The sequence below is a fragment of the Camelus ferus genome, chromosome 6 (genome assembly GCF_009834535.1).
Source record: "Camelus ferus isolate YT-003-E chromosome 6, BCGSAC_Cfer_1.0, whole genome shotgun sequence".
NCBI classification, from domain to species: domain Eukaryota; kingdom Metazoa; phylum Chordata; class Mammalia; order Artiodactyla; family Camelidae; genus Camelus; species Camelus ferus.
In genome coordinates this window covers 88,470,067-88,482,001 of record NC_045701.1, presented here as the reverse complement: position 1 = coordinate 88,482,001, position 11,935 = coordinate 88,470,067, and the positions used below count along the sequence as shown (strand labels likewise).

The window sequence follows — 11,935 nt, the reverse complement described above, 5'->3', positions numbered from 1 at the left end:
ACTTTCTGGGTGATGAGCAGTTCTGTCTCTCTGCCTGGGCTCCCACCCCTTTGCATTATGCAAGTCTCTTTCCCAATTCTCCCCCTGGAACAAACCTATCAGAGCTGTAATATCTAGAGTGGAAGAGGACGGTGCCATTTATCAGTGGAGCCACGCAGACGCGGACGCATCTTGGGCCCCCTCCTTTGTAATCCTCCAGCCGACGGCTTTTACATCACTGTGATTCTGGGGTAAAGGCTGATAGGCCTTTGATTCCGTATTTCTGGAAGACCAGAATCTATGCAGGTGATCTAGATTTATTTATTAATTTTAAGAAGCAAGCACCAGTTGTGGGGGTTGGTACCACACAGCGGCTTGGTTTTTTCTGACACCCCTGATGAGTGTGCCCCGGCAAAGTTGATGTGTTGTACCTAACAGAGGCTGTCTCCATCTTCAGGGATCATGGACTTGATGATGCTAGCAAGTGAAATTAAAAAAAAAAAAAAATCCTCAAATGAAGGAAACAACCCCACCTTGCAAAGATTAAGATTCCAGCTCTCAAAAGGCCGCTGGCGCTTGGCTGGGGGAGGATGGCCCTGGACGTGGGGCTGAAGGTTATGATGAGACAGCTACATTCTCAAGGGAAAGAGCAAGATGGATCTTGGGTAACTCAAGGAATTTTCAGCCAAAACGGTTCATGTGGCTATAGAAGGACTTGACTTTTCACTCGCATCCTGCGGAAGGAATCTCTCCTTCCTCACTCTCTTCCTTTCCTCTCTTTGTTTCCATCAAGATCTATGAAGTGGTTGCCACTCAGCAGACGCTGTGCAGGCACTGAGAATCCAAGAGTAACAACCCCATCCGTTTCCCCATGAAACTTATATTCTTGCCAGGGAGGCAGACATTACCCCCAGTTATGCAATTAGTGATTTAATTAAAATGGTGATTGATGCTACAAAGGAGACGTCTGGGAACTTTAGCAGGATATGGGAAAGCAGGCCTGGCTTGTGCTGTGTGGGGGAAGAGGACTCTGAGCTGAGATCTACGTGGGTCAGGAGAGGCAGGCAGGGATCCGCTCCCGCGGCGAGTAGGAGGCTGTGACTTTTATCTGGAGACCAGTGGGGAGTCTGATGAGCAGAGACTGGAGGGAAAACTCTGGGGTTCCAGGAGAGAGCCGTGTGAACTTGGGCTGCGGCGGCAGGAGTGTCCGTGGAGAGAAGCAGACAGATGTCGGCTTGTTCAGGCTTCCGTCCACAAGGTTTGCTGATTGATCAGGTTAGGGTGGCGGTGAGGGACAGAGTTGTCCACACCTGACTCCTAGAGTTTAGCTTCTGCCCCTGGATGAATGGTGATGCCTTCACCAGGGTGGTTGGTGCAAAACTTCATACCAGCACTTGGAGAGTCAGCCTTAGTCTGCTCAACTCTGGAAGGCAATTCAAGGCATGTGCCCTCTGCCCCTCAAATGGTGACGCATCCCCTAGGTATGGGGACTCTCATGCCCATAAAGGGCGAGGTTGACACAAGCCATTGATGCTGGGGCAGGAAACGCGAGGCTAAGAACAATGACAGGCCATGAGACTGGGGACCAAAGTGCACAGAAGACAGGAAGGCTGCAGGAGAACCTCGGAGCGCAGGAAGGTGCAGAGGGAGCTGGTCCCAGGCGGCGCGGCTGGGTGCGGAGTCAGGCCAGACATGAGCACGGGCTCTGAAGAGAGGCAAAGCTGGGCTTGGATCCTGGATCTGCCACTGCCCAGGTGAGTGGCCCTGGGCATGCATCTCAACCCTCTGAGCCTCTCCTCTGCAGTGTGAGCGAAATGGTGGCTCACACCTCAAATCAGACTGGATAAGACCACGGGATGGAAAGCCAACAAGTCACATGTGACAGATCATTAACTGCTACTGTCATTATTATTTCCACCAGCAGAAGAAATATCAAGCTAGTACCCACGTGGGGCTGAAGGCAGGGGCGGTACTCACGGGGGGGGGGGGGTCTGAGGCCAAAGGGTCTCAGGACAAAGGACTGACAGAGCCCTGGGCAGGGACCAGTGCAGGAGACAGAGGCTCAACATCTCCCATTTTTGCTTTCTGAGCCCAGCAGCAAAGCCCAGTCTGCAGAATTACAGAAAGCCAAGGGCCAGCGTCTTCCTACAAGGAGCAGCAATTGTTCAGCTGTGCCCTGGCTCTGAATCCACACTAAGTCTAACGTCGGCCAGAGCCAGTGGCCTTTGTCAGGTCTGGTTTGCAGATGTGTTTTGTTTGGCCCACACACTGTTCATTAATATAAAAAGAAAAACTTCGCAATAAATATTTAAAGCTTGGATTCTTCGTTCTGTTAAAATCAGAATTTCCAGGCTCTACTGAAAGAGGGGAAGATCTGACAAGTCTTGGATTGGCATCCCAACATGGCCTCAGCCACCTGGACCCAAGAAGGGGACATCTTTTTTAAGAGAGACACCTGCTCTCCAAAATCCTGGGGGTGATGCTTGATGGTTCTGCGTTGTTTTTGTTTTGTTTTTTGCATCAGTCTCTCCTCCTTGACACCCCTGAGCCTTGCAGACTTAGGATTTGCATTCCTTATTGAAAACGATGGGTGCCTATGTTCCAACTAGAACACTATTTCTCTTTGAACTGGATAAGGGGGTCAATAATAATAATATTGATCATACGGGGTATTTTTCAGATTTGCACAGCCAAGCACAACGGCATACATGTGTTTACACTAAGCAAAGCTAATTGCTGGGAGCTTTTTTTTTTACTTTTTCTCCAGAATTATTCTCTAAAGTCTTCAGCTTGTTTATAGTAGAATCTGGCGTCAGGGTCTGATTTAATTCACATTTCTATCTTTGTTTTTTTTACATGGAAGGCATCTCTATCTCACAGGTTTTTCTCCAGGCGTTTTGCTACCTGAACGCTTTTGAGACACACTTGGCCAAAAGTTCTGGTTGCAAAGAATCAAACCTCTCCCAGGCCCCGAGGGAAATCTCTTTTGATGATTCCTCTCAGTCCTTCCTTGATGAACTGGTGCGGTGATAAAGAGACACGTACGAAGAAACTGCCTCTTCGAGTAAAACGAATTTTACAAAGAGGCAATAAAGTAGCAGACAGGAAAGGTATTTGCCCCAGTAGCAAAATCGGCTCCTTGCAGAATTTCATTTACCCTAGGACAGCATGTTTTCTCAAATATTCCATAGTGATTATCTGGCAAAAATCTCAAAACATTTTTTTTTTTAACCCAAGTTATCTTTGGTCAATAAATACCAGAACCGAAATGTCCTGGGGGTGGAGATTTATGGTATAAGCACAACAAACAGCCCCGTAAATCAGGCCGAGGGGGCGCTCGGGTAGCCCGCTCTGCACGTCCCGGCCCGCCACCCAGGCCGCGCGGGAGCACGTGTGTGGGGGCCTGGCCGGGCTGGGCCTCTGACCAGTGGTCGGGGAGGGACAGCCCTCAGAGGCCCCATTTATTCAGCCATACAGGAATGAACACTTCTGCCTTTGTGTAGATTTTCCTCTCTCCGATCTGCCTTCCCTGGGAATTGGCCCTTTCCCATGGCTCACAACCCTTGCAATGTGGTGAATGGAGTTTCGATCCCAGCTTGACTGTATATGGCGGGTGAGTTTGGTCAAGTCTCTTAAAAGCGCTTATGTGAAAACTGCGGTTAGTAATGTCCGCCTGTTAGGATTAAGTGAGATAAGGGATACGAGTGCTCAGCGCACTGCCTTGTGAGTGGAAAGCAGCTAATAAGGCTTCATTTTTAGGGTTTAATGTGTATGGCGCATGACACAGTGTAAGTCTTCCCTGAGTAACCCTGGTCCCTCTAGAGGTGCTGGTTTAAGGGACAGAGTAGACGATGCTCCAAAATAAATACATTCCCCCTCCCTTCCCCTCCCCTCTCCCTTCCCCTCCTTTCCTCTCTTCTGTGTGGCTTTCCTCCCACCCTCCCTTTCTGTCAGGCTGCACTCCCTCATCATCTTAAACGCCTCTGGGTTTCAGTTGCCATGGACAAATGCCCGTGGTCCCAAACGATGTGCGTCTCTCCCCGCCCTCGCTTCCGGATGCCCCGTATCTGTGTCTAGTTAGACTGCTCACCTGATGTTTGCACTAAGGGGTCGGTCTCAGACTCAACGACAGCGTTTCCCAGACACGCCCCTCGATCTTTCTTCACTGTTTCAACAATTCATTGCAGCCTCCCGGATGCGCCAGGCCGCGTGCTGGACGCTGAGGGGGCAGCAGTGAAAAGGGGACGAAGCCCTGAGCTCGTGGAGCTCACACCTGCTCAGCCTCTGGACCCTGACCCTGTAAGTGTCACCAACAACATACCGGTCGCCCAGGTCCAAAGCCTGCGGGTTCACTTGCACACCTTCCTCTGCCTGCACGTGAGCCTCCACCACGTCCTGTGGATTCCACTTCCTAAATAGCTTTCCTGTTAGGTTCTTCCCTGTATTTCTGTGGCATTTCCGTGGCCTCCATCCTAGGCAAAACCACTCTCATCTGTCACCCGGATGGCGCTGCAGACAGCCCTTTGCTGGAGCCCCGCGTCTCCCTCAGCCGTCTCCCACTGAGCAGCGAGAGCAGGTTTAAAGATACAAGTCTGGGTGTGTGGTTCTCCAGCTTAAAGCTTTTTTATGGCTCCCCATGGATCTGAGCATGAAACCCAACGTCTTCATACGGCTTATGAGGCCCCGCCCACCCGGCCTCCCTCCCGCCTGCCTCCCTCCCGCCTGCCTCCCCAACATGCTTCCAGCTTCTCTCCTCTTCCTGGTTCCCACCAGACTTGTTGAAATTCTTTGAGTGTCTCTATCATCCTGTGATCTCCCCGGCCTCCCAATCTTTCTTCCATCTGTTTCCTCTGACCTGTTCCCCATTCCCAGGTCTCCACTGAAACAGGACCTTCCTGGGGGAGGTGTCCTTTTAAACGTCTACCCTTGGTTTATGCCCTGTGCCACCTTGGGCTCTTCTTTATAAGCTCCTGGGCACTTGTAATTGTTCAGTTAATTCCAGGATGCAATGGAGCCCAGGACCAAGATTTCTTTATATGTGGCTTGCAATAAATTTGTGAAAATGCAAATTCCTGGGTGTCTCCAGACTTAATCAGAATTCCTAGGCATTGTCTATTTTTAATAAGCTCCACTGGTGATTCTTAAGCACAGCAGAGTTGGAGAACGGTTGCCGTGAGTCTGTGGCCCATGGAACAGGAGGGTCTCCCTACTTTCAGCCCAGTTGGGCAGAGAGGCTGGGCCGCTGGGTGGGGCGTTCCCAGCCGAGGCACAAACTCCCAGATGCCCTGCAAAGCTTCTCCCCCCTCAGGTTCTCAGCTCTAACCACGCGGCTCAGATTTCCAGCTGTCTCATGACCACTTGACAAGCACATATTTCACAAAAAGTGGAGAATTTTCTAGAACTGTCAGCATGAGCAGACTTCCTATTTCCTATCCCGGGGGGTCTGCCACATAGATTACTCTGCTCCAGCACTCTTCTGACACATCCGTAAGCCTCGCTGACAATAAAAACCCCGTTACCCAAAGTTATGGGGATGGAAGGGGCGAATGGAGTGGGCCAGTGTTTATCCATGAGATCTGACTTCCTTCAAGGATATTTCTGTCTGTGCCATCTCTTTCACTGTTCTTTTGAACAGCTGCTGAAATCTTGGGGTAGGGCAAAGAGCAGGGGTTATCAAGTCAGACATTGCTGGGTGATTACGTGACCCTGGAGACATTTCTTTAACATCTTGGGAATTCAGATTGCTCTTCTGTGGAAAAAAAAAAAAAAAAAAAAAGACAGAATGCTCACCTGGAAGGGGACTGGAATCCATGAGGAGCTGGACGCAGGGAGGCTCCCAGGCATGGTAACCACTCTCCTCCCACCTTCTCTGCCAGATGCTCATCAATCTTCAGCGTCCAAAAAGGCCAGCTCTGCTCTGATGGCAAAGTCACCCCTGCTCTCAGATTTTAAATCGTTATTACTGTCACCGCCGAACCAGGCAGTAACACTTTTTGCTCGAGTAAAGGACCCTTAGCTAACTTTTATCTTATTTTATACTTTTTCCAAGATTGACAGGACACACAGCCATTTTCCAAAGGAGGAAATTCAGAGACTTAGAATCATCAGGCTTTCTTCCGGTGATGCACTAGCCGTGGACCTGGACTCAGACTTTGGCATCCTCACTGGGCTAATTTGGCAGGCTTCCGAATGGTCCTCTTCCTCGAGTCTCATTCCAGGAGTCAGCAAACTACAGCCAGTGACCATATCCAGCCGTGAGCCTATTTTTATGGCCCTCAAGCTAAGAATAATTTTACATCTTTTAAAGGGTTGTAAAAACCAACCAACCAAACAAATAATAAAAACAAAGAAGGAAATGCAACAAGGACCACAAAGCCTGAACCGTTTACGATCTGGCCCTTTTTGGGTACCACTTGCTGACGCTTGCTCAGGAACATTCCCTGCTTTGTGACTATCCGTCTTCCTCTAGCTCCAAGGACCCCTCCCTGACACAACTCAACCCATAGTGTCCCTACCCTGCTCAAAGATCTTTAAAATGCCCTGCCTGGAGGTGGTCTGAGAAAATCTAGATTCAAGCCCCAACCCCATTTGGATGAGTTGTGTCCCCCTCCACAGCCTCAGTTTCCTCATCTGCACAATGGGTGAGTGGTCGTGCCAACCCACGGATTCTTTGGGGGCCCAATGACAGTGAGGTGCGTAAATGTCTTTCAAGCTGCAAAGCACAATTCTAAGTGTGAGATTGTTTCATAACGCTTCTGTCCACGGGGCAGCACAGATACCCCAGTGCCTGCTTGGAAGACTGTCCCCTGGGCGACCCCAGTTTCCTTTTCTGCCTCATTCCTTGTGATCCCCCATGTGACATGCCACCCCACGGGGCTTTGTGCTCACTCCACCTTGGCTGACACACGCTTCATCTGTGTATCCTCCTGCCTTCAAGTCCTACCTGATGGTCGAGGTTCACGCTGAGGAGGCATAAGGCGGGGGTGGGGGGGCGGGATGAGCCTTGTGTGATTCCTGGAATCTGTGCAGGGGCGTTTGGAGAGAGGGAGGCTGCGACGGAGCGTTCCCAGCTCAGCGGGACTGTGCTCCAGGCCCACGAAGGCATTAACCATTTTCAGTCTGTGAGCCAGTCTTAAATCTCCGCCTCCCTTTCTTTCTTTTTTCTTCTCTCTCTTTCCAACACTGCAGCATGACACAGTGCCTGCTGTGCAGTAAAAATATTTTGGCTGTCTCCCTCTTAAAAACTTTCTAAAAATACACAGAGGCATCTCGCAGGCACACATGGCTTTGGTGGGTGCCTTCCAGGTGACAGAAACACAAGGCAAGCGCACACCCCCCCTCAGAACCAGAGGGACAACCCCTGGCTCAGCCTTCCAGACAAGACAGTAGTGAAGAGGCAGCCGTGATTGATGTGGGGCAAAAATCCACCCTCTCTGCTGGCCATTTGGAATTTGCAGTGGTCTCGTTTACTTGGAGAAATCAGGAGGAACGTGCCTTACATGAAAGTAGAATATGATCCATCCCTTCTGTGTTGTAAGATCTGCTCAAGGTAATAAAAATAAAAAGTTCTGAAATGTTCCCCTCTTTAGAACCCTGGGTTTCTTGCCTGAACTTGGTTCAGCCTTTGTCTCACTGATAGAGAGGCACTGTAGGGTCCTGGAAGATCACGGAGCAGAGAGCCTGTGAGACACCTGCCACTAACCTCGGGCAAGTCATGGGTTGTCTCTGAACCTCAGTCTCTTTTGCTAAAAATTGAGAGGCTTTAATTAAATGACTTATCAGACCTCTTCCAGCTCAGAAATTCCCATACTCTATCAGCTGTCTAATATTTAAGACGTAATATGGGTTTAGAAAACAAGACAGTTTCTTTCACTGCTAATAGTTACAACTTTGCAAAATTGTACATGTGGTTTTCATTCAGTGTCCTCTTCACCACTGTGGTGGCGGTTGTGGAAGAGAATATGTACTTGTTCAGGGGTCCCTGTGCGTTGGATGTTTATAGCATGCCATTGTGGTTGATATCATTCCCATTTCACAGACAACAACACTGAGGCTAAGTGATGTTGAAATTAATGTTCAAATTCGTATCTATGCTACGAGCCCATTCTACTTACAGGGCCCCAGTCTCATTAAATATTCCAAAATTAAGCAGGCCTTCAATTTATTGGTCTTTCAGGAAATTCTGAGATACGATGCAAATTCTTATTTATGTATGATACATTCTTAAGTAAGAAATTTGGATGGCAATTGTTTCACTATATTACTTCCTGTGATGTCTTGGTACTGTCTTAGAGTAAACTTTCTTGCTTATTCTGTTCCCTGACGTTAGTAAACCCTCATTTAGGACTCTTAGGAAATTCAGTCTTTTTACAAAATCGAGATTCCTCAATGTGTGCCCTGACTCACTCATTCTGGTACATCTTCGTCACTACAGTAAACAGACTTCCATGATCAGTGCATTTTGGAAGTATGAGATTAAACAAAGTTACATCGATGTCCTTACAGCAGGGATTCTCAAAGCCTGTGACGCGTGGATATGTATTTGGAATCTCCAAGGGGGTGCCATAATTCGCTGGTTTTCCCAAAGTAATTCCACCCTAGAACCCTTCCATCATGGCACTGGTAACCACAGAAGGCAGTGCTACCCCTGATTAATCTGCATTTCTCTTGTTGACACTGAATCTGCATTTTGCTACAACGCTGAGATAGAATAAATAAGGACATAGTTTAGACACCTTATGGTTTCCAAAGCGTTTATCTTTCTCGGTTTTAAAACAATCCTGAGAGATGGCTATGATTTCTCCATTATATTCACGGAGCAATGAGAATTTCAGTTGAAGATATACACAGAATAAACACTGTCACCTTCCCTTACTTCTGTGAACAAATGGGGAAGATGCAGAAGCACTAGGACAGCGTGCTGCACACACAGCAGTGCTCTGAAGCAAGCACGGGGGCCTCCGATACCAGACATGAAATATTTCCTGGAAAGAGGTCACTTGTGGTGCTTGGCGTGGTTGGAATCCCTGAGGCCCAAGGAGGTGCTGGGAAGAGTCCAGCCACAGATGTGAGGCTGGGTCACGGCTTTGAGTCCTAGAAGGGCTGGGACCACAACTGAGGTCTGGGTGTGGCTGAGGACTGCACTTCACCCATGAATCTGCAGTGAGGGCTGGAGATCTGCTACCTGACCCTCATGTCCAGAGTCTGCACTGCTGTCTGTCTACCCAGGGGTGGGTAGCTTAAGCCCTCGCTAGGGACCTGAGCAGTGCCTTTTGCCTGTGGCAAGGTCTGGAGCCACCAAAGACTGTCCTGAGATAAGTCCAGCCATGAGAGAAGGAAAGAAGGCTATGGAGGAAAAAGCACTTTGAAATAATAACAGAGGATTAGGACAGAAAAGGCAGTGATAACTTCCAAATATAAGAATGTATTTTTTGAAAATAAAAAGTACCTTAGAAGATGAGCTTAACAAAGGAAACCTCCAACGTTGTAACAGGACAGAGAGAGAACAAGCTAGAAGAGTTAAGAGCCAGACATGACCTGTCCAGAAGCCACAGCATCTGTCCAGTAGGAGTTCTAGGAGAAGAGACTGGGTGGGATGGAGCCCAGGACGTGTGTGCGGAGTGCTGAGGATGCGCTGCACGGACACTCCAATAACTGACTGATGTCCCCTAGAAAAACCTCCAAACACAGCAGATAAAGAGAAAACCTTACAAGATATCAGAAGAAATAAAAAAAAAAAGTGGATTTCCAACAAAAGAGTGGACACCACATTGACCTCAGCTTTCTTAGCAGCAGGACTAGATGCCAGAGTTATGATCCAGTAATGTATTCAAAAAGCAAAGAGCTTTCTGTGATGGATTCTTTACTCCTCCCATGTAGTTTTCAAGAGTGAGGATAATAGAAAAGAAAGAGATGTAATGATATACACAGACTGGAAGCTGATCCCAGATCCTCTCTGGCAGAACAAGATGTCCTAGAGTGGGGTCAACCCACCATGGCCAAATCCAGCCCACCACCTCATTTTGTATGGTCTGTGGGCTAAGAATGGATTTTATATTTTCAGATGATTGAAAAGAAATTGGAAGAAGAATAAGATTTTGTCACACATGCGAATGACATGGAATTCAAGTTTCAGTGTCCATAAATAACACTTCCTGGAGCACAACCATGGTGTCTGCGGCTGCTTTCAAGCTACAGAGGCCGAGTTGAACAGTTGCAACAGAGACCACATGGCTTCTAAAGCCCAAAATATTTACGATCTGGTCTTTTATAGAAAAGGTTTGCCCACCCTTCTTTAGCAAGAAAAAATAGGCACCCAGGAAAAAGGAATTGGCTGCAAGACATGAGAGCAAACAATCTCATTGATGAATATTATAAGAAATCTAAATAAATACTATTAGCTAACAATCGGAGCATAATAATAATTCTCTTTAACATTTAAAATGTGTGGAAACAAGCTGAAACTACATTTCAGACAACAATGTGATGAGGTCAGGGGTTTTGGGAAAAAAAAAGCAAACGATCTATGCAGACTGTCTTGCTTAGGACAGTGGAGATGGTGATGATATTTGTATTTTTCAGAAAAAAATTAATATGTACACTAAAATTTTTGAGACATTGAAGAATAAAAAGATGTAAAATTTCTAAATTAGTAGGAGTAAAACAAACAAACAAAAGCATTAAAGAGGCCTCCATCATCACTTACATGTGGAATCTGAAAAAGAGACATAAATGAGCTTATTTACAAAATGGAAACACACTCACAGACATAGAAAACAAACTGATGGTTACCAGGTGGGGAAAGGGGGTAGGAATAAATCAAGAGTTGGGATTAGCAGATACAAACTACTGTATATAAAATAGATAAACAGCAAGTTTATACTGTGTAGCACAGGGAACTGTATTCAGTGTCTTGTAGGGACCCATAATGGAGAAGAATAGGAAATGAATGTATGTGTGTCCATGTATGACTGAAACATGGTGCTGTGCACCAGAAATCGGCACAACATTGTAAACTGACTACATTTCAATTAAAAAAAAAAAAAACCTCCATCAAAAAAGAGAGAGAGGGGGAAAAATAATAAAGCAAACAAGGAGCATCATAGAAAGTATAACAAAGGCAGAAGTCAGCCCCATACTTGAGTAATTTCAATGCAGGACAAATTAAAACTCACCTAAAACGGACCCACCAAAATAGGACAAAATGCGTTTTACAAGAGATCTGGCTAAACAAATAGCTTCGAAGATTAATAAGATGGAAAAAGACATCCAGGCAAAACTCTCAGCTAAAGAAAGCCGGTAGATCAGTATTAACATTTGGAAAAAAAGGAATTAAAGGGGAAAAAAAGGACAGAGAAGATGCTACTTGACGAGAAAAGGGCTCATTCGTAGCGGCACTCTTAAAAATGTGAAAACCGTTTTGGCTCTGCAGGCCTTACAGAAACACCCTGATGGTCTGGATTTGACCACCTGCTCAAAGTCGTCACCGGGCTGCAAAGTCATAGAAGTTTCATTCTCTAGAAAGAAAGAAATTTAGGAGCGAGCAAGGGCGCCGGTGGGAAGGCAGGCGGAGAGGGAGAGACGCGTTTTTGCTCTGAGCACTGTCCCCACCGGGTGTTCAGCTGGGACGATCTCAGCGCAGCTCACAGAGAACGTGGGTCCTGCACCATGATCCACAGGGACAAGGGAAGAGCCTTGAAATTCTACTTTCTAATCCTCAGGATAAAGATTCACCCAGCTAGAATTTTTAGATGCAAGGAGGGTGTGGGTGATGGGTGCCCCTGCCTTTGAGTCCCAGCTCCGCTCCATCCCGGCCCTGTGCCTGCAGACACGGGATTTCCAAACCCCAAAGAGCACTTCCCTGCTCCTTGGCTATCTTTTTGCTGCTGGTCCCTAATTGTGCTGTGGCTGTGGTTTGCATGATAGCTATTTTGGGAGCAGAGGGGAAGATTAGATT

General features: G+C 47.3%; 1 long non-coding RNA gene across 1 annotated transcript; it reads left to right on the top strand.

Moving 5' to 3' along the window:
• Positions 1 to 814: 814 nt before the first annotated feature.
• Positions 815 to 11,097, top strand: LOC116664494. The gene is made up of 3 exons (XR_004321026.1): positions 815 to 827; positions 3,598 to 3,601; positions 10,815 to 11,097. It is a non-coding gene; the product is annotated as an uncharacterized LOC116664494 (long non-coding RNA).
• The last annotated feature ends 838 nt before the right edge of the window (positions 11,098 to 11,935 follow it).